The 21,921-nt window shown below is 58.7% G+C and overlaps 1 protein-coding gene across 1 annotated transcript in view; it reads right to left on the reverse strand.

The window, feature by feature from the left end:
* The window catches only part of ADGRB2 (adhesion G protein-coupled receptor B2), a 62,589-nt gene extending 47,414 nt beyond the window's left edge, over positions 1 to 15,175 (reverse strand). Inside the window, exon 1 of the mRNA XM_038160998.1 lies at positions 15,153 to 15,175. The gene's annotated coding sequence lies outside the window, so the exon portion shown is untranslated. The remainder of the gene's footprint in view (positions 1 to 15,152) is intronic.
* Between the last annotated feature and the right edge of the window lie 6,746 nt (positions 15,176 to 21,921).

Below are 21,921 nucleotides of genomic sequence, written 5' to 3' on the forward strand. Positions count from 1 at the left end.
CATCCATCATCCATCATCCATCCATCCATCATCCATCCATCATCTATCCATCATCCATCATCCATCATCCATCCATCCATCATCCATCATCCATCATCCATCCATCATCCATCCATCATCTATCCATCATCCATCATCCATCATCCATCCATCCATCATTCATCATTCATCATCCATCCATCCATCATCCATCCATGGATCCATCCATCCATCCATCCATCCATCCCTCCATCATCCATCCATCCATGGATCCATCCATCCATCCATCATCCATCCATCCATCCCTCCATCATCCATCCATCCATGGATCCATCCATCCCTCCATCATCCATCCATCCATGGATCCATCCATCCATCCATCCATCCATCATCCATCCATCCATCCCTCCATCATCCATCCATCCATGGATCCATCCATCCCTCATCCATCCACGGATCCATCCATCCCTCATCCATCCATTATCCCAGCTGGAATTCCCAGCAAGGCCAGACCAGAGGGCCCCAGGGCTCCCCAGGTTCTCCCAGAACCGTTCCCAGCTCAGCACTTCCCCCTCTCCCAGGATGAAACCAGTCTGGGGTTGGATTCTCCGTGGGGGACACCGGAAAAGTCCATCCCAGCAGGCGAGAAGATCCCAAAGTGAATCCCAGCAAATCCTGGAGTACCGAGGAGCAGGATGAGACATCTCCATCCCCGCGGGAAGATCCCTGCTCAGGCCAATCTCTCTGTAATTAATTACAGCCAATTATCCTCCCGTGGCAGCTGACCCCGAGCCCGTGGCGTGGGATTTAAGGATTATCGATCCCAAAGAAACCCCAGACGCTGCGCCCGAGCCCTGCAGAGCAGCTCCCCCGTCCTGGGGCAGGTTTAGGAGCTGACGGGGACATCCAGGACTGGAGAATCCCCGCAGGAATGCAACCAATGGCAATTAAAAAAAAAAAGAGGGGGAAAGGAGGTGGAAAGGAGCCCTCTGGAGCGGCAGAGAGCGTGAGAAATAAAAAAAAATATAAATAAAAAAAGAGAGAAGGGAAAATATAAAAACCCAAGCCAAGCCAGCAGCAGCGCTGGGCTTCAAAGGTCACCTCTGGGCATGAATTTTAATTTCACACAGGAGTTTTGTTCATTTGTTAATTATTTTCAGATGAAAAGGGAGATATTCCTGCGGAGGGTGAGGAAAGGGCCACGGCAACATTTGAATTTCAAAGGCGAGGCTGTTTGCAAGGAAAACACAAGGGGAGAGAAGGGAGGGAGAGCTTCGGGAGGACAGAGGGGACGCGCCGAGGGCACGGGGGCTCCAAAAAAAAACCCCTCGGAATTGCATCGTGATCCTCTCTCCGGGGAATACCGCGCACACCACGGGCACACATCGAGGGCTGGGGCATCCTGCGCCTCCTCTCCCCTCCGAGGAATGGGAGCACCCGGGTGAGCCTGACCCCAGGATGTTGGGAAGCTCGGGAACGATCCCAAAAACAGCTCCAAGAGGGATTTTTTTTGCCTCTTTTTTTTTTGCCTCTCCATTGGTTTTGCAACCCCAGGAGGGGGAGGAAGAGGGGGAGGAGGGAGAAGAGAAAAAGCTGTTGGAAAGATCCAGGCAGGAGAGAGCAGGGAATAAACCAGGGAATGCTTTTCCTCCTCCTTTTAGCTTTTAGGGCAGCCGTTTGCTTTTTGTGGAGCCGAGGGAGCCGCACGTGGAACGCAACCGGGTGAATTAAACCTCCCCCACCCCGGGGGCAGCCGGAATTCCCGGCACTTCCCAGAATCCTGCACCCCAAACCTGCTCCTCCCGGGATGGAGCAGATCCCTGGGAACCCGCCTGGGTGGAAGGGGAAGGAACTCCCAGCCAGGCAAATCCCTCCTGGCCCACCTGGAATTTCTCCTTCCCACTTTTCCTTTCACAGCAGAGGCCAGGAATTCCCAGGGAATCATTCCCGATGGGAAAAGCGAGTTCTTTTTCCGTGGATAAAGCGAATATTTCCCTTCTCCAGATAAAAGCGTTTATCCCGCAAGAAGGGGTGGGAAGGAGGAATCCCAAGGAACAGGGAGACCTGAACAGCCGGGAAATCTCTTAAACCCCTAAATCCTCCCCAAGGGCCCGTGCCTCAGTTTCCCCACCCAGCTGGAGCTCGGGAAGAGGAGGATTAGAGCGAGGATTCATCCTCATCACTCGGCTCCTCTTCATTTCCCACTGGAACCGCCCGGGGTGGGGGAGATTCCGCTCTCAGCTCCTCAGCCCTGCCAAATCCAGGGAAAAGTCCAATTTCCACAGTTCTCATCTCCTGAAACCGAGCGATTTTCTGCCTGATCAGGAATTAAAGCACGGCAGCCGCGCTGGAGGAGCGGCCGGGGGTGCAGGGGATGATCCCAAATCCCTGCACCGCTCCCGCACCATCCCTCCAGCGGGATCCCAGCGGGGTGGAAAGGCAGGAAAAGGGGCCTGGTGACCCCAAACCCCCTCACCTGCTCACCCACAGACAGCGAGAAACCCCAAAATCCTCACCCCGCCTTGTGGGGCGGTTCCTGGAGCTCCCCCATCCCAAAGGATTCGTGTCCCACTCCAGAATTCAGTGGGGTCACCCTTCCCTGGGGGGTCTGGCAGCAATAAAATGATGGGTGAAGCGATTAATGAAGAGAAGCAGCTCCCTCCTGGCAGCACGGGGACAGGTTTGGAGATTCCCAGGTGAATCCCCGCTGGAATTCCAAAATCCCGGGGGCACCGGGGTGCCACCACCTCGAGCTGAAGCCACCCGCTGTCCCCACGCCCGGCACCTGCGCTGGGATCGCTCGGTATTTTCGTGCGGCTGTAAGGAAACACCGAGCGGAGTTTGCAAAGATCGGCCGCATTTAAATGCAAATTGCGTTATTTCTGTCTCGGGGAAAAAAAAAAAAAATCAAAAAAAAATTTTAAAAAAGCGTCATTAATACATTTTCTGCAATTTGGAGAAATCAGCGGCAATTATTTTTTTTCATAACGAGCCATTAGCCAACTTTCACTTCAAGGGGGGGTGGGGAGAGGGGGGGAAAAAAGAGGAAAAAAAAGGAAAAAAATGGGAAAAAAAAGCCTCAAGGAAATCATTCGGCGACTGACACATTTCCTCCCAGGTCTTCGAGCTGCCTGCTCATCCCGGGAATAATTACAAAGGGAAGGAGCTAAAAGTACTTCCAGGAGGCGGATGTGCACCAAGCCAAGTGTTTTTCCAAGGGGTTGATCCAACACGTGCGTGCTCAGATCCACAGGATGGGATTTTGGGGCTCTTCGGGGATAATTTTGGGTTGGGAGGAGCCTTAAAACCCCTCTGGTTTCACCTTCCACCATCCCAGGTTGCTCCAAGCCCCATCCAACCGGGCCTCGGGCACTTCCAGGGATGGGACGTGCAGGATTTTTCCTGGAGCTGCGGATGCTGAGGGTCCAGAAGCTTCTCCAGCGTTTCCTGATGCTCCCGCCCAGGTGCTGAGGGGGTTGGGGAGGGATTTAAAGGATCAGGGCCGAGGAAAAGGCCTCGTGTGGGGGAATCTCAGGTATCCAGGTGGTGCCTGCCTCTGGAATGTGCAGGTCCCGGCTGGAATCGTGAGATCTCCCGCCTGCTTTGCTGCTAAATGAAAGGGAGCGGAGAGGAGAAAAGAGCAGAGCGATCCGGGGCGAGATTAAAGGGAGAAAGGACAAAAAAAAAAAAGAAAAAAATAAAAAAAATAAAAGAAAAAAGGCGCCCGCTCTTGTTCGGATTCCTCCGGGTGAAGAGCGGATTTCCAGAAGGCTGGAAGTGCTCATTAAGCGCTGTTAAGTGACAGTCCCCACCCCCGGAGCGCCGCAGGGGTGGCTCTGTCCCCACCAGGAACGCGCATTCCAGCCTCTGCGGGGTGGGATTTGGGATAAACCAAAGATGCCAGGCTGCCAGCGCCACACCTGGGGACAATCCCGGCCGATTTTCCTCATCCTCCCTCCCTGCTCACCCTAGAACACGGGTGCCACCAAAGCAAAGAGCCCTAAAACTCCCCAAAAACGGGTGGGGAGTGACAAAGTCAGAGCCACCAAGCTCTGGGCGAGATCCCAAGTGGCATCAGAGCTCTCGCAATGCCGCCTTTCCGCTGGATAATTCAGGAAAATTCCTGAATGCCCCTCCCGGGGCACCCAGGAGCAGGGCCAGCAGCCCCCCAGCTCAGCACTCGGGGGCTGGGGGGTCACCTGGGCCTGGCCCCGAGTCCCTGTGGCCCAATCCATCAATATCCATGGATATCCACGGATATCCACCAATATCCATGGATATCCACCAATATCCATCAATAACTATCAACAATCATTGATATCCATCAATATCCATGGATGTCCATCAATATCCATCAATAACCATCAATAACCATTGATATTCATCGATAACCATCAATATCTATTGATATCCACCAATATTCACCAATATCCACCAAAAACCATCAATATCCACCAGTATCCACCAATGTCCATCAATATCCATCAACAGCCACCAACATCCATCAATAACTATCAACAATCATTGATATCAGTCAGTATCCATGGATACCAATCAATATCTATCAATAGTCATTGATGTCCAATCAATATCCACTGATATCCATCAGTACCCATCAGTATCCGTCGATATCCATCAATATCCATCAATATCTACCAATATGCATTAATGTCCATCGATATCCATGGATACCCATCGATATCCATCAATATCCATCAACATCCATTGATATCTATCAATACCCATTGATATCATCAATATCCATCAGTATCCATTGATATCCACCAATATCCACCAATATCCATCAATATCCACCAATATCCACCAATACCAATCAATATCCACCAATATCCACCAATACCAATCAATATCCACCAATACCAATCAATATCCACCAATATCCCCCAATATCTATCAATATCCACCAATACCCACCAATATCCACCAATACCCATCAATACCAATCAATACCCCCCAATATCTACCAATACCAATCAATACCCACCAATACCCATCAGTACCCACCAATACCAATCAATATCCACCAATATCCCCCAATATCCATCAATATCCACCAATATCCACCAATAACCATCAATACCCACCAATATCCACTAATATCCATCAATATCTACCAATCCCCATCAATACCAATCAATACCCACCAATACCCCCCAATACCAATCAATACCCACCAATACCAATCAATACTCCCCAATACCCCCCAATAGCCATCAATATCCACCAATACCAATCAATATCCACCAATATCCCCCAATATCCATCAATATCCACCAATACCCACCAATATCTACCAATACCCATCAATTCCAATCAATACCCCCCAATACCAATCAATACCCCCCAATACCCCCCAATACCAATCAATACCCCCCAATGCCCATCCTCTCCCCTCTGCCCCCAGCCGCTCCCGGGGCAGCACCGGGGGTTGCAGCGGGGCCGGAGCCCCTCCCGCGCTGTCCCCGATCCCAAATCCCCCTCATCCCTCCCGCGGATCCCATCCTCCCCACAAACCCCAAACCCACCCATCGCTGTCCCCTCCCGCCCGGGTGACAGGTGACAGATGACCGAGGTGGCCGGGGGGTGACCGAACCCCCCTTCCCAGGAGGAGCCGAGCAGCTCCAGGCTCCTTTTCCCGGGATAATCCCGGGCCGTGGTGACGGTGACGGATGGGCGCTGCCGTCCCCGCTGGCCCTCTCCTATCGACTCTTGATTTTTTATTGTTTTAATGCACATCAGAACCCCGGCGGGACCACAAACGGCTGGATCAGCGCTGGGAATGGGTGAGGAGCACAAAACATCCCCCGGATAAATGGGAAAGGGACACGGAAAATTCCGGCAAGAAAAGTTTGGATATCAGCCCTAAAAACACCCCAAAAACCTCATTTTTTATTTTAAATATCAAACACTTGGATCAGAACTGGGAGGGGATGAGGAGCACAGAGCATCCCCTGGATAAATGGAAAAGGGACACTGAGGGTTCTGGCAGGAAAAGGTTGGATATCAGCCCTAAAACCACCCCAAAAAATGACTTTTATATTTAAAAATCAAACACCTGGATCAGCACAGGGAATGGATGAGGGACATAAAATATCCCCGGGATAACATCGAGGGTTCCGGCAGGAAAAGGGTTGGACATCAGCCCTAAAAGCACCCCAAAAACCGATTTTTTTTTATTTAAAAATCAAACACCTGGATCAGCACACGGAATGGATGAGGGGCATAAAATGTCCCCAGGATAAATGGGAAAGGGACACTGAGGGTTCCGGCAGGAAAAGGGTTGGACATCAACCCTAAAAGCACCCCAAAACGCGCCCAGGTGGGCTCAGGGGGGGTGACAGTGTCCCCACAGCCCCAGGACAGGATCCTGCCCCCAGCAGGAATTAAATCCCAGCTCCTGGAATCCTCCTCTCGTCGTCACCTCCCTCCACCCCAGCACGGCCAAATCGCTTCCCACCCTCCCAGAACCGACTCCTGGGGTTGTGAGGGTTTTTTTGGGGGGTCCCCAGGGGTGACCCTGCTCTCCATGACACCGATCCCGGGCTCTCCAAAGGATCCAGCTGCTGGCTCCGGGTGGAACACATTTTCGGGGCCATAAATTCCGTCTGGGTTAGCTGCAGACGCTTCATCAAAGCCCCGTGAGCGATCTCCTCTCGGCTTCGGGAGCTTTTTTCATGTCCTCTGCCGCTCCGATATGGATCCAGCATCTCCAAGGCCGTAAAGATAAAAAAGGGGATAATTGCAGCGGGAGTTTTATGGGTGGGAAAGGAGAGGAAAGCACGGAGCAGCGCTGACAGCTGGTTTTGGCGATGCTGGGAGAGACTCTCCTGCGCTGATCCAGCCATCCCAGATCCTTTTTTATTCCAAAAATCAAAGTTTTTAAAACGCCTCTCTGCTGTCCCGTCTCCGGGTCGGAAAAAGGCCTGATCCGCCGCCCTGGCTCATCCCAAGGCTTTTCCCTGAGAATTCCGTGCACTTTCCACGCCAGTCCCTCCCCATCTGCACCCCTGAGTGCCGCAGGAGCCCCGGAGCTCCGGTGAGCGAGGCACGGCGCGAATTACAGCCCCCCCGACCACAGCTCCATCGCAATTAACAGACAATTAGCAGGGCGAGCTGCCGCGCGGGAGCGACGAGACGGAGCTGGCAGCGAGACCAACCCGCTGTCCCCTCCCGGCGGGATGGCTTCTCCCGGTGGGGCTGGGAAACTCCCGCTGCGCTCCCGGCACCGAAACAGCGCTGGAGCTGCTCCACCACACCCTTTTCTTCCTGTTTCCCCCTTTCCTTTCCTTTTCTTTCCCCTTCCCTTCCTTTTTCCCCCTTCTTTCCATTCTCTTTCCTTTCCTTTCCTTTCCTTTTTCCTTTCCTTTCCTTTCCTTTCCTTTCCTTTCCTTTCCTTTCCTTTCCTTTCCTTTCCTTTCCTTTCCTTTCCTTTCCTTTCCTTTCCTTTCCTTTCCTTTCCTTTCCTTTCCTTTCCTTTTCCTTTCCTTTCCTTTCCTTTCCTTTCCTTTCCTTTCCTTTCCTTTCCTTTCCTTTCCTTTCCTTTCCTTTCCTTTCCTTTCCTTTCCTTCCCTTCCCTTCCCTTCCCTTCCCTTCCCTTCCCTTCCCTTCCCTTCCCTTCCCTTCCCTTCCCTTCCCTTCCCTTCCCTTCCCTTCCCTTCCCTTCCCTTCCCTTCCCTGATTTTCCGCCCCTAATTCCTAAATTCCCAATTAACGAGTCATTAAGCCGCCATATCCCGCTAAATCGTCCCCGTCCTCCCCTGGATGCCATCCTGGCGGGAGGGGACAGGGCCAGCCGGGCTCGGTGACGGATTTCCTGGGAAATCCCCTTTCCCAGAGGTGGATTTGAGCCCGGGGATGGACTGGGACACAGACCAGGATTGGGGACACACCCCAGCAGCGCCATCCCACCGTTCCCATCCCCAGCCCCGCCCGGGGATGGACTGGGACACAGACCAGGATTGGGGACACAGACCAGGATTGGGGACACAGACCAGGATTGGGGACACGCCCCAGCAGCGCCATCCCACCGCTCCCATCCCCAGCCCCGCCAAAACCCGCGCCGGGATTCGGGATTCGGGATTCGGGATTCGGGATTCGGGATTCCTCCTTCCCCTGCGCCGAGGCGAGGATCCCGCCGGCTCCTCGAGCAGCCACGATCATCAACAGTTGATCAAAACCCACCCCGCCATCAACGATTGATCAAACCCCAAACCTTTCCCCCGCCGCGCTCTCCCCCCTCCCCATCCCCGCCTCTCCAGCGGCTCCCGGCCGGGATCTCTCGGCTTTCCCTGGATTTTTCCCGCTGGTTCCGTTCGATCCCGGCTCCGGGGGTCCCGGCGGAGCGGGAGAGGCTGGGAACGCCGCCGGGATGCCGCGGAGAGCCGTGCGAGCTGACAGCGCCGCTCCCGGGGGACGCGGGGAGGAGAAAAGCGGGATCCAAGGCTGGGGACCCGAGCCCGGCCCGGCAGGGCGCTGATCCCCGAGCGCAGCGCGCCGGTCCCCGCGGGGCTGCGGGAGGCTTCATTGGATGGCTTTAATTAATTTACCGCTGCACGAGCAGCTCAGCGCTCCCTGGGGCTCTCGGCACCTCCGCGGGAGCTCGGGATGACCCCAAGCTGTCCCCCGGCACAGCCTGCCTCCCATCATCTTCCTCCTCACACCCCCGGATCCCAGCGGCCCGGCCCAGTGGCCCATTTTGGTGGCCCAGTGGCCCATTTTGGGGACCACGGGGTCCCAGGCAGGGAGAGAGCTGCTCTGAGCTTCCCCAAACAGGGCAGGAAATTCCTCCAGCCCCATCCTAACCCTCCTCCTCCTCCTCCTCCCAGGCAGCACATCTGGGCCTGAGGATGGGCTGCGAATCCACCCCAACCCACGCAGTCCTGCTCGTTACCTTCATTAGGGTCTCATTAGGGTCCCAACACTTTGTGCTGACCCCAACTGGGTGGCCCTGTCCCCACCCCGTGCTGGGCTCAAATCCCAAAACATTGAGGGGACAGGGATCCGGAAAGGACCAGGGACGGAGCCGGGGTCACCACGGGCTGTGTGACATCCCAAATTCCCAGGGGGAATGAGTGGCAGCTCAGTGTCACCCCTTGTGCTGTCCCGGCAGCCAACCCGTGAGGGGGACAAAGCCACAAACCCCTGGGGACACCTCGGAGAGGGACAGGGACAAGGACAGGGAGAGCGGCGCTGCGGAGGCGGCGTGGTTGTGCTTCTGTCACAGCAGGGGGGGAAATAAAAGGAAATAAAAAGCCTCCATAAATGATATCATTTCTCCTGCCAGCCCGGGAGCGGGAGCGAGGCGGCTGCAGGTGACAGCCGGAGCCTCCGAAATGCCAACCTAGCCATGACACCAGGCTGGGGCCACCCCCGTGTCCCCAAGCCGCAGATCCGCTCCCCCTGGGCCACCCCGGAGCTCGGGGGGCTGCCCCAGCACAGGAACCTGCTGGGACCGAGCTGCACCTGGGCCCTGGCAGCGGGGACTGCCCAGTGTCACCTCCGTCCGCAGTGTCACCTCTGTCCCCAGTGTCCTCTCTCTCCCCAGTGTCCCCTCTCTCCCCAGTGTCCCCTCTGTCCCCAGTGTCCTCAGTGTCCCCTCTCTCCCCCGTGTCCTCTCTCTCCCCAGTGCCCCCTTCTGTCCCCAGTGTCCCCTCTGTCCTAGCTGTCCCCGCTGTCCCCTTTATGCTCACTGTCCCCTCTGTCCCTGAAGTATTCTCTTTCCCCTCTGTCCCCACTGTCCCCTCTGTCACAGCTGTGCCTTCTATCCCCTCTGTCCTCTCCCTCTGCTGTCCTCACTGTCCCCTCTGACCCCACTGTTCCCACTGTCCTCTCTCTCCCCACTGTCCCCTCTCTCCTCACTGTCCCCTCTCCCCCCTCTGTCCCCTTCCCCGCTGTCCCCACTGTCCCCTCCCAGTCCCGTCCCCATCCCGGCAGTGCCAGCAGGAGGCCACAGAGCCGGGATTTGGTGACAAAAGGTCCCGTCCCTGTCACTGTGCCAGCACCAGGAGCGCCCCGAGCGCATTTTTGGCTGCCATCCCCCCTTTGCACATCCCAAAGTGCTCCCTCCAGGCCCTCGCGGCTTCTGCAGGGCCACAAATCCCCAATTCCCGCGGGATTGGTGCTGCCCACTGGGTTTGGCCACCCCAAACGCCATCCTGAGGGGGATGTGACAACTGGAGGAAAACTCCAGAGGAAAATGGGAAAAACTGGAGGAAAACTCAAGAGGAATATGGGGAAAACTGGAGGAAAATGGGAAAAAGTGGAGGAAAATGGGGAAAACTGGAGGAAAATCCGGAGAACTGGAGGAAAATGGGGAAAACTGGAGGAAAATGGGGAAAACTGGAGAAAAATGGGGAAAACTGGAGGAAAATGGGGAAAACTGGAGGAAAATGGGGAAACTGGAGGAAAATGGGAAAAACTGGAGGAATACTCCAGAGGAAAATGGGACAAACTGGGGAAAAATGGGAAAAACTGGAGGGAAACTCCAGAGGAAAATGGAAAAAACTGGAGGAAAATGAGGAAAACTGGAGGAAAATCCGGAAAATTGGAGGAAAATCCGGAAAACTGGAGGAAAATGGGGAAAACTGGAGGAAAATGGGAAAAACTGGAGGGAAACTCCAGAGGAAAATGGGATCAGCCCCTCGGATGCCCCTGCTGCCTCCCCAGCTCCCCGAGGAGCGGCAGGCAGATGTTCGCTCGGTGCCAGTCTGCGTCCTGCTGGATTCCATAATGATGTCAATTATCCCGAGCTTTCATCCACGGAGCTCTGCGTTCCCCGGGAAATGGAGATGGATGGAGCGGCTTTGCCGCCAGCCGGGGGGGTCCTGGGGACGCCGGGCTCGGTGACAGATGGGGAGGTCGCAGAGGTGGGGACAGCCTGGGGGTGGATTCCCTCTGGGAAAAGCTGCCGAGCTCCTTTCCAGCCTCGGCTGGAGGGGACGCCCTGAGCTCTGGGAAGAGCAGAGATTCCTGGCGACATCCCAGCTTGGGATACCTGGCTCTGGCAGGGCATTGTCACCGCATTGTCACCGCGTGCCACCCGGCTGGAGCATCCCCGCCCTGGCACCGCTCCCTGGGGGATTCCCTCTCCCTCAGGGCTGGGTTTGGAGTGGGGAGCGAGGGGTGAGCTGGGATGAAGGTGGAATCACCCCAAATCTCCCTGAAAACGCAGATTTTTCCCAGGGCTTTGTGCTGTCCCTGCTTCCCGGGCTGCCCTGCAAGGGGGGATCCTTTTCCCCCATTCCTGCTCCCGTTTTGGCAGCGCTGGAGTCCAGCAGCTCAATTAAGCAATAACTGCCTCTGTACAGCTGCCCACACAGCCCGCAGTAAATAATTAAACGCTGAAATAATCCAGCAGATGGGAAGCAGCACGGAGAGGGATCCGGGAGGAATCCTGCCCCCCTCATCCCCGGCCCTGCCACAGCGCCGGGAGCCGCAGAAATATGGGGGAACACCTGGAGGGGAAAACCCCAACTCCCACCACGTGTCCCCCTCCCCGAGGCAGCAGCAGGAGCAGCAGAACGGGAGAGAAACACGATGGGGAATTCGAAGCCAGCCCTGGTATCGATCTGGAGGCGAAGCACATCCCCGAGCCGGCCCGCGCCGCGTTTGATCGGAGCAGGAGCATCGCTGAGAGGCCTAATTAGCACCACTGATAGATAAATATTCATTCCAAACCCGCAGGAAGGAGGATCCGGCGTGGAGCACGGAGGGTTTGGCACGGGAGCCTGTCCTGAGCGTGGTGCAGCCACCAGAGTGGCTCTGCTGTCCTGGCAAGTCCGGAATTGGCATCACCCAGTGTGGTGTGCCACCTTCCCTGTGTGCTGCCAGGGGTCACCAGGGCAGTAAAGGCAGTGGGAGCCTTTCCAAGGGCTGTTCCACATCCTAAAAATTAAAGAGAACCCCACAAAGCATGTAATGATCCCTAAAATCAGCTCCTGCCCTTCCAAAGGGCTGGCACGAGGAGTGCCGGAATTGGCATCACCCCTGTGCCACCTTCCCTGTCTGCTGCCAGGGGTCACCAGGGCAGCAAAGGCAGTGGGAGCCTTTCCACAGGCTGCTCCACATCCCAAAAAATAAAGAGAACCCCACAAAGCATGTAATGATCCCTAAAATCAGCTCCTGCCCTTCCAAAGGGCCGGCACGAGGAGTGCCGGAATTGGCATCACCCGTGTGCCACCTTCCCTGTCTGCTGCCGGGGGTCACAGGGCAGCAAAGGCAGTGGGAGCCTTTCCAAGGGCTGCTCCACGTCCTAAAAAATAAAGAGAACCCCACAAAGCATGTAATGATCCCTAAAAACATTTCCTGCCCTTCCAAAGGGCCGGCACGAGGAGCTGGCTGGGGGGATGCTGTTCCAGGGTGATCCCAGCTCCCAGCAGGCAGCCAGAGCCTCCTCTCCATATTCACATTTCCATCACATCCTCCTCAGACAGCTCCACTCCACTCCACTCCACTCCTCCATCTGCTTAAATGCCACCTCCGAGAGGGATTGGCTCGCAGCAGCTTCTCCCTCCTCGCTCTCCTCCTCAGGATTTGCATGCCTGATCCTGGGAATTCGCCAGGCCTTCGGATTTTGTGGGGCCTGGGGATGGGGCAGGGGGCAGGGGATGGCCTCAAAACCTGAATTTCTTCATGGGAACAGCGGATTTTCGGGTCCAGAACAGCCCAGGGAAAAGTTGAGGTGTCTGATCGCAATGCCACCCACTTGGGGACACCCCTGGGGAGTGTCCTGCTGCCGGCTCGAGGCCAGGAGTGATTTATTGGAGTGATTTATTTTCTGGGTGTGAATTGAATCTTGGCTGGGAACAGATTTTCCTGCCAGACCCAGCTGCCTGGAACTGGGTGAATCAGATCGGGAAAGTGATCCTGGGAATGGGGAAAGGGGCCCCCGGGAGACGCCTTCCAGATCCTTGTCTCTGTTATCAGCTCCCGGCCAATTCCCGACCAGCCCTGAGCTTAATTCCTCACTCAGCCTGGCCCCACGGGGCAAAATGTGATCCTGGGATGAACTGGGATGCACTGGGCTGCACTGGGATGAACTGGGATGATCTGGGATGGCCTGGGGTGAACTGGGATGAACTGGGATGCACTGGGATGCACTGGGATGCTCTGGGATGCTCTGGGATGCCCTGGGATGCCCTGGGATGCACTGGGGTGAACTGGGATGCTCTGGGATGCACTGGGATGCACTGGGATGCTCTGGGATGCTCTGGGATGCTCTGGGATGCCCTGGGATGCACTGGGGTGAACTGGGATGCTCTGGGATGCACTGGGATGCTCTGGGATGCACTGGGATGCTCTGGGATGCTCTGGGCTGAACTGGGATGCTCTAGGATGAACTGGGATGCACCGGGATGCACTGGGATGCTCTGGGATGCACTGGGATGCTCTGGGATGCTCTAGGATGAACTGGGATGCACCGGGATGCTCTGGGCTGCACTGGGCTGCACTGGGATGCACTGGGATGCACTGGGATGCTCTGGGGTGAACTGGGATGCTCTGGGATTCTCTGGTATGCACCGGGATGCTCTGGGATGCTCTGGGTCTCTCCCCAGCCTGCCTGGCGATGCACACGAGATGCCTGCACCGTCCCTGGATCTGCTGCCACCTCCGACGGCCCCATCCTTTGGCCAAACCCCCTTTTGTCACCTCCCAGCGTCTCCTTTGGGGCCCCCCACGCCCGTCCCCCCTCCCTTTGTGCCGGGAGCGGCCCGGAGGCGGGGGGACAGCGCAGCTGCGGCTGGCAGGGGGTGTGACAGGGTGTCACAGCCCCTCACCCCCCCGGCAGGCGCTGTCACAGCGCGTTTTTCCCGCGAGCCGCTGAATAATTCGCGTCCGCCGCGTTTGTCAGAGGCAATCTGCGCCTCGCTGCCCCCGGGGGTTCCTGCGGGATCCGAGCTCACGGGCAGCGCTGGGGGCACGGCCCCGGCACCTCCCGCCCCCCCCGTGCAGCCCCCAGGGGGCAAAATCTCGGGAGGAAAGCAGGAAAGAGCCACCAGTCACCAGCGGGTGACACCAGGACAAGGTGTCCCGGTGTCCTTTCATCCCTGGGGTGAGCCAGGGTGATCCAAAGGGGTTAAACGGCAGTGCAGGAGTGTCACCCCAAATTCCAGCCTCAGCCCCCATTTCCCTCCACCCAGAGATTCCAGCCCTTGGGAGGCAGGAAGGAAAGAGCCACCAGGTTGTGGGTGACACCAGGACAAGGTGTCCTTGTCCCCCGTGGATGAGGGACATCCCCAGGAGGACCCACGGTGCTCTGGGGGGATTAAACACCAGCGCAGGGACATCGACCTCAGCCCCATCTCCCTGGACCCCAGGGAAGGAAACTCTTGGGAGGCAGGAAGGAAAGAGCCACCGGCTTGTGGGTGACACCAGGACAAAGGTGTCCCTTGGGGACATCCCTGGGGTGAGCCAGGGTGCTCCAAAGGGGTTAAACACCAGCGCAGGAGCATCACCCCAAATTCCAGCCTCGGCCCTCTGGGGGGGCTCAGCCCCTCCTCGCCGCCGGCCTTGTCACCGTGGGAAGGGGCCAGCGGTTGCTCCTGGATGTCCCCTCGGTGACAGACAGACAGACAGACAGACCTGTGCTCCCGAGGAGCCTGGCTCTGTTCCCAGCACAAAGGGAGTGCCAGGGAGCGGTGACAGCCCCGGCGCAGAGGGATCGGCGTGAGCTGGGAGGAGCACGGGCTTTGTCACCAGGCACGGTGGCACCGGGCTGGGCTGGGACACGGATGGGAAGAGCCAGGGGTGTTCCAAAGGGGCTCAGCCCCGCCAGGGTCACCCTGCTCCTCCCTGATCCCAAAAACTGCCCCAAAAATCCCTTCATGGGGTGTGCCTGCCCGTGTTCCCCCAGGTTCCTGACCTGGACAGGTGAGGGGACAAGTGTGACAACGGGGACACGTGGGGGTGGTGACAGCGGTGCCAAAGCCCCGCTGGGGTGGAGCCGGATCTTTTCCAGCTCTGCCAGGACCCAGCAGGCTCCGTGGCACAGCCAGACCCGGCACGCAGGTGTCCCCAAAGCAGTGCTGTGACCTCCAGGGCGCTGTGACCCGCCCCTGTCCCACTCCCCCAGGGCAGGACACGCTGCTGTCCCCTCCCTCAGCCCCACCCAGCTCCAACCCCGACCTCTGCGGCCCCCGGGACCCCTGACTCACCTCGCTGCCAGCTCTCCTAAATCCCAGGCAGCATCTCCCGGGCTCCCGGCTGCGTCCGGGCTCTCCATGCACGGCCTCCCCTCCGCTCCCCGACTTCCCAGTTCCAGGGGAGTGGGGGCTGTTCTCACTTTGCTGCGCTATCTATAGTCCCCTCTATAGCTCTATTTATAGATCCTATAGCTCCCGGCTAATCCCTCCGCAATCAAAAAGCCATTAAATTAATTAACCGAGGGAAAGAGAGGGAAAAGGCTGGAGCCCCCGTGAAGAACGGAGAGGTTGATTTTTATTATTTGTTATTTTAGGTTATAAATAATAGCGGGATTGGCGGCAGGTCAGCTCCGGGGGCTGCCAGCCCGCTTCTGCTCCACGAGGAACAAATCCACGAATGCACCAGGAAGGGCTGAGCCATCACCCATCACCCCGGCCTTTGCTCCTCCAGATGCTGCAGGTGGGGAACGAGGCGGGAAAAGAGCTGCAGCTGCCGGGATCTGCGTTTCCGTGCTCGGGATGGGTGGGAGCGCGGCGCTGAGCCCCGCACCCGTCCCCGTTTTCCCGGCTGAGGGTGTGAGGTGGTGACGATCCAGGAGCGCTGCCAGGAGCGAGGGAGCCGCCAGCGGGAGCAGCCGCAGGCTCCGGATGAGCCCCTGGATTGGAGGGAGAGCTCGGCGTGGGCCGATCCCCGCGGCTTTGCAACCAAACCCAGGCCCGGCTCGGCTGCTTGGGTGTGGGGAACGTTGGCACCCCGAGCTGGGCATCCTTGGAGCCTGCCCTGGGAATGTGGGAATGATTTGGGGTTGAATTCAGAGAGGGAAGGAGCAGCCAGGTGGAGAGATGGAAAAGTGGAGAGGTGGAAATGGGGAGAGATGGAAATGGGAGAGATGGAAATGGGGAGAGATGGAAATGGGAGAGATGGAAACGGGGAGATGGAAATGGGGAGAGATGGAAATGGGGAGAGATGGAAATGGGGAGAGATGGAAATGGGGAGAGATGGAAATGGGGAGAGATGGAAACGGAGAGAGATGGAAACGGAGAGAGATGGAAATGGGGTGATGGAAATGGAGAGATGGAAATGGGGAGCGATGGAAATGCTGTGGATCCACCTCACCTGGACTTCCTCTGTCACCACCCCCACGCGTCCCCATTGTCACATTGTCCCCTCATCTCTGTAGATGAGACTGGGAGAACACGGGCGGGTGAACCCCATAAAGGGATTTGTGGGGCATTTTTGGGCTCAGGGACTCAGCAAGGAGCAGGAATGACCCTTTGGAGAACATCTGGCTCTTCCCTCCTTCCATCCGTGCTCCCAGCTCAGCCTGGTGCCACCTCACCTGTGACAAGGTGCAGGCACAGAGACCACGGAGCAGCCGGGGATGCCAGGATGGGGAATGCCAGGATGGGGAATGCCAGGACCGGGAATGCTTCCCTCTGATCCCCCCGGCTGATGGATGGCCTGTCTGCCTGCAGTCCCCGGCCGTCACTCAGCCTCTAATCCGCAGCCCTGGCGCATTCTCCTGGCTGACAAGGAGCTGACACGGTTTTCATTGCACTTAATCAGCTCTTTAAATTTAATGCCCCAATCGGCTCCATCTGCGGCCGCTCCACCCGGCCGGGCCCGCAGGGCTGGAGGGCGGCAGGAGGGGGGAAATCCCTCCCTGGAATTCCAAGGCTGGAGCTCTTTGCAGCAGCCAGAAGCTCCCAAAAAAAAAATTAAATTAAATTAAAGAATTGCAGCGCTTCCCAGGTGGTGCCATTTCCTCTCCTCCCATGGGGACAGCCCAGAAATCATCGGGGGTGGTGGCCTCGGGGCTGGTGGCATCTGTCCCACACAGAATCCGGGACATCATCCAGATGCCAGGATCCATCCAAAGCCCAGGAGCTCCCCCAGGGTGACCCCAGTGTGACAGGGACTCTGTGGTGGAGCAAATCCTGGGGTGACACCGGACCAGGGCCACCGTGGAGGTGACAGCAGAGGTGGCACAGCCGGGGATGAGGGGTGGAGGGGCAGGGCAGGGAGACCGGCCGGGATGAGGGACAGGAGCAGCGGGAATGCCACGGTGGGGACAGGGGACAGCTGGGCACCTCCCGGCAGCCAGAGCCAAGCCTGGGGGAAGATGGGGGTGAGGGGCTCCATTCCACCAAAAACGTGGAAAACAACGGGAATGGAGAGCCAGGGGAGGTGCTGGGGAGGCACGGGGACGGGCACAGGGATGGGCACAGGGATGGGCACAGGGAATGGGCACAGGGAATGGGATGGGCAGAGGGAATGGGATGGGCAGAGGGAATGGGATGAGGACAGGGAATGGGATGAGCACAGGGAATAGGCACAGGGAATGGGATGGGCTGAGGGAATGGGATGAGGACAGGGAATGGGATTGGCACAGGGAATGGGATGAGGACAGGGAATGGGATTGGCACAGGGAATGGGATGGCACAGGGAATGGGATGGCACAGGGAATGGGATGGGCAGAGGGAATGGGATTGGCACAGGGAATGGGATGGGCTGAGGGAATGGGATGAGGACAGGGAATGGGATGGCACAGGGAATGGGATGGCACAGGGAATGGGATGGCACAGGGAATCAGGATGAACACAGGGAATGGGATGAACACAGGGAATCAGGATGAACACAGGGAATGGGATGAGGGCAGGGAATGGGATGGGCACAGGGAATGGGATGAGGGCAGGGAATGGGATGAACACAGGGAATCAGGATGAACACAGGGAATAGGATGAGGGCAGGGAATGGGATGAACACAGGGAATCAGGATGAACACAATGGTGCAGACAAGGCCGGAGCAGCTTCCCAGAGCTCTGGGAGCTGCTGGGATGCAGCCGAGGGCTCCCGCCGTGCCCAGCCAAGGGCAGCGTGTCCATGTGGAGCGCTCAGGATTGAAGCTGGCAGAGTGGCACCTCCTGCTCCCCTGGCTCAGCTGGGATTCCCAGCACCCTCCCGGGTGCCAAATGCTTCCCGACCCCGGGCTGGCACCTCCCTCCTGCCGCCAGCTCCCTTTCCACTGCGGAGACCCAGGGAACCGGGGGACGAGAGCGATTTTCTCCCTTCACCTTTCTTTGTACTCCTCTGCTAATGACAACAATGGGAATTAAACCTCTCCGGAGCGGCAGAACAAAGGCCTCTGCTGGGAGGAGATCAGCGTGACCAGGCTGGAATAACAAACGGAGCAGGAGCGAGGAGCAGCGGGGTGGGGGGCTCCGCGCGCCCCCGGAGAACTGGGGCTGATCGTGGGGGCATCTCAGCCTTGTTACCGCTCATCCACGGCAAAAAAATCCTCGGGAAGAAACCTCCCGAGCCCTGGGCCAGCTGGCCGGAGCGGAGCCGGAGCGTGCCGGCACACACGGATGGGCAGCAGCCCCCTCGGGCCCCCCTGCGCCCGGCCCAGCCCTCACATGCCGCGCTCCGTGCGGGGAGGAGATGGCCTGGGATGCTCCGGCCTGCCCTACATTCCTCCTAAATGCAATGCTCCTAAATTCCTCCTAAATATAGCAGCCAGGTGCTGCCGCTGCTCCCGGCGCGGCACAGGCCGGGGGTCCTGCCCGGGGGCTGGGCTGGGGCTGGGGTGGTGCTGGGAGATGCTGGGTGATACTGGGATGGTGCTGGGATAATGCTGGGAGATGCTGGGATGGTGCTGGGATGGCACTGGGATGGTGCTGGGTGATGCTGGGATGGTGCTGGGATAATGCTGGGATGGTGCTGGGTGATACTGGGATAGTGCTGGGATAGTGCTGGGAGATGCTGGGATGGTGCTGGGAGATGCTGGGATGGTGCTGGGTGATACCAGGATCACACTGGGATCATACTGAGGTGATGCTGGGATCATACTGGGGTGATGTGGGGTGATACTGGAGTGATACTGGGATCATACTGGAATGATGCTGGGGTGATACTGGGATGATGCAGTGATCATACTGGGGTGATACTGGGGTGATACTGGGATCATGGGATCATACTGGGATCGTACTGGGGTGATACTGGGATCATGGGATCATACTGGGGTGATACTGGGATCGTACTGGGGTGATACTGGGATCATGGGATCATACTGGGATCGTACTGGGGTGATACTGGGATCATGGGATCATACTGGGATTGTACTGGGGTAATACTGGGATCATGGGATCATACTGGGATTGTACTGGGGTGATACTGGGATCATGGGATCATACTAGGGTGATGCTGGGGTGATGCTGGAATGCTGACCCCGCCGCTCCCACCCCCACCCTCGTGTCACCTCTCCCCCCCTGCTTGCGACAGCAGGGGCTGGTGGCACCCTGGGGACACAGCCAGACGCCCAGCTGGACCCACTCCTTGTGGCTTTTCCTCGCCAGCACGGGGAGTCTTCCCAAGAATAGCCGGGAACAGCTCCCCGTGCCCAGGCGGCACAGGAGGGGGAGGAGGGGAGGCAGCTCTCACCTCCTGCTTCCCAAAATTCCAGGGAATGCAGTGCCAGGGCTGGGGGAAGGGGGAGAAGGGTCGGTCCTGGCTCTGCACGTCCCCAGGTGCCTCCTGTCCCAAACAGCTGGCGAGGGACCAAGAGGACGGAGCACGGAGTGCAGCTGGGTGCTGCAGTGGCGCAGAGGATTCCCGGCTGGATTCTGGGATTTTTCCTGCCTGCAGGACATCATTTGCTGCCAGCCTGGTGCCTGTTTGCTCCTTGCTGGTTTTGCTCGGGACCCTGCCCCTCCAGGTCCGATGATCCCGGTAAAACCCCCCTGCCCTGCGGGGGCCGTGTTGGTGCTGGATCCCAGCTCGCACAACTGCTCCCGTCCTGGAGTTCAGCTCATCCTCTCCCTTTGTCCCTAAATCCCACAGAGGACAGCCTGTCCCCACTCGCTGCTCGGCTCTGGGCCACCCCGGTCCCCGAGGGGCTCACAGACCCCATCCCCGGGCAGTCCCTGATGCTGCCACTCAGGGATTTTCCTCCCTCACCCCAGTTTTGCACCGCCCGCAGAAATCCCAACCCTTCCCTTCCCCAGCGCTGCCTTTCTCCCTTCCCAGCATCACAAAACGCCCAGAAATTCTGCAATTCCGGCCCGGAATCCTGAGGTGACACCTCCAAGGAAGCTCCCAGGGCAGGATCCGAGCCGCCTCCGGCTACCAACACCCGCACGGGGCACAGCGAGGGGCCGGGGGTGGCCGTGGGGCAGCCGCGGTGACCCGGCGGGGCTCGCTTGGCTGCCCATGCGGGGATAATCGGGGCTCTTGTGCGTGAGCCGAGGCGCCGCTCAGGCAGAAACATTCGGGCCCCCGCTGCCCCTGCCCGGGGGCGGCGGCTCCGCTCCCCGCGGAGAGCGGACACGGGATGGGGCCGCTGCCCGGAGGGCACCGGGGAAGCGGCACCGATGTCACCGCCAACGTCAGCCCTTCCTCCGTGGCAGCCCTTCCTCCGTGGCAGCCCTTCCTCCGTGGCAGCTCTTCCTCCCTGGCAGCTCTTCCTCCCTGCCGGCTTTCCCTCCCTCCTGCCCTCGCTGCCCTTTTGATCTCCGTGTTTCGTTCTCACCTCTCGCTCACCCCGAGAGCTGCGAACGGAGCGGCCTCTGGGCCACCGGAGCCTCGCCTGGGCCACCGGAGCCTCCCCTGGGCCACCGGAGCCGCCTCTGGGGCCACCGACTGCCGCTGTCCTCGCCATCACTGTCCCTACCCAGCAGTGCCTCCACTCCCTCCCTCCTTGTCTCCAGAAGTCTCTTCCCTGCAGCCAGCGTCGTGTGCGACCTCCCCGCTGGGCTCCCCGGCCCGGGACACCCCACGGATGCACCCCCAGGGCTTTCCCCGCTCCCGTCCCTCGCCTCTCCTTTCCCTGGCTGGGATTTTTCCCTTTTCCTCCTCCTCCTGCCCTCGCAGGGCCCCGATCCCGCTGAGGCACCGCGGCAGCCGAATAAAAGCAGCTCTTTGAAAAGCTCCCAAAAGCTCCGGCTCTGGCAGAAAGCTGACGTTCACCTTGAAAAAGCCATTTGCTGAAGGCCAGAGACGCCATCCCCGCTCGAGTCGAAAGCTGCTCCGCTAATGGATGTGCGCAAAGCGCCGGCTCGGCAGCCCGGGGCTGGGGGGGCCCGAGCCCTCCCCACCCTGCGGCACCGCGGCCCCGCTGGCACCGCCAGGACACCGAGCTGGCAGCACTGTCCCCTCCCTGACCCCACCAGGACACCGAGCTGGCAGCACTGTCCCCTCCTCTGCACTGCCAGGACACCGAGCTGGCAGCACTGTCCCCTCCCTGACCCCACCAGGACACCGAGCTGGCAGCACTGTCCCCTCCCCGGCACCACTGGCACCGCCAGGACACCGAGCTGGCAGCACTGTCCCCTCCCCGACACCGCCAGGACACCGAGCTGCCAGCACTGTCCCCTCCCTGGCACTGCCAGGACACCGAGCTGCCAGCACTGTCCCCTCCCTGGCACTGCCAGGACACCGAGCTGGCAGCACTGTCCCCTCCCCGACACCGCCAGGACACCAAGCTGGCAGCAGGGTCCCCTCCCTGGCCCTATTGGCACTGCCAGGACACCGAGCTGGCAGCACTGTCCCCTCCCCGGCCCTGCCAGGACACCGAGCTGGCAGCACTGTCCCCTCCCCGACACCGCCAGGACACCGAGCTGGCAGCACTGTCCCCTCCCTGGCACAGCCAGGACACCGAGCTGGCAGCAGGGTCCCCTCCCCGACACCGCCAGGACACCGAGCTGGCAGCACTGTCCCCTCCCCAGCCAGGTGTCCCCCATGGGTGGCCATGCTGGTCGTTCTGCTCCAAATCGTGGGGTGTGC

This window comes from Motacilla alba, chromosome 23, assembly GCF_015832195.1.
Source record: "Motacilla alba alba isolate MOTALB_02 chromosome 23, Motacilla_alba_V1.0_pri, whole genome shotgun sequence".
NCBI classification, from domain to species: domain Eukaryota; kingdom Metazoa; phylum Chordata; class Aves; order Passeriformes; family Motacillidae; genus Motacilla; species Motacilla alba.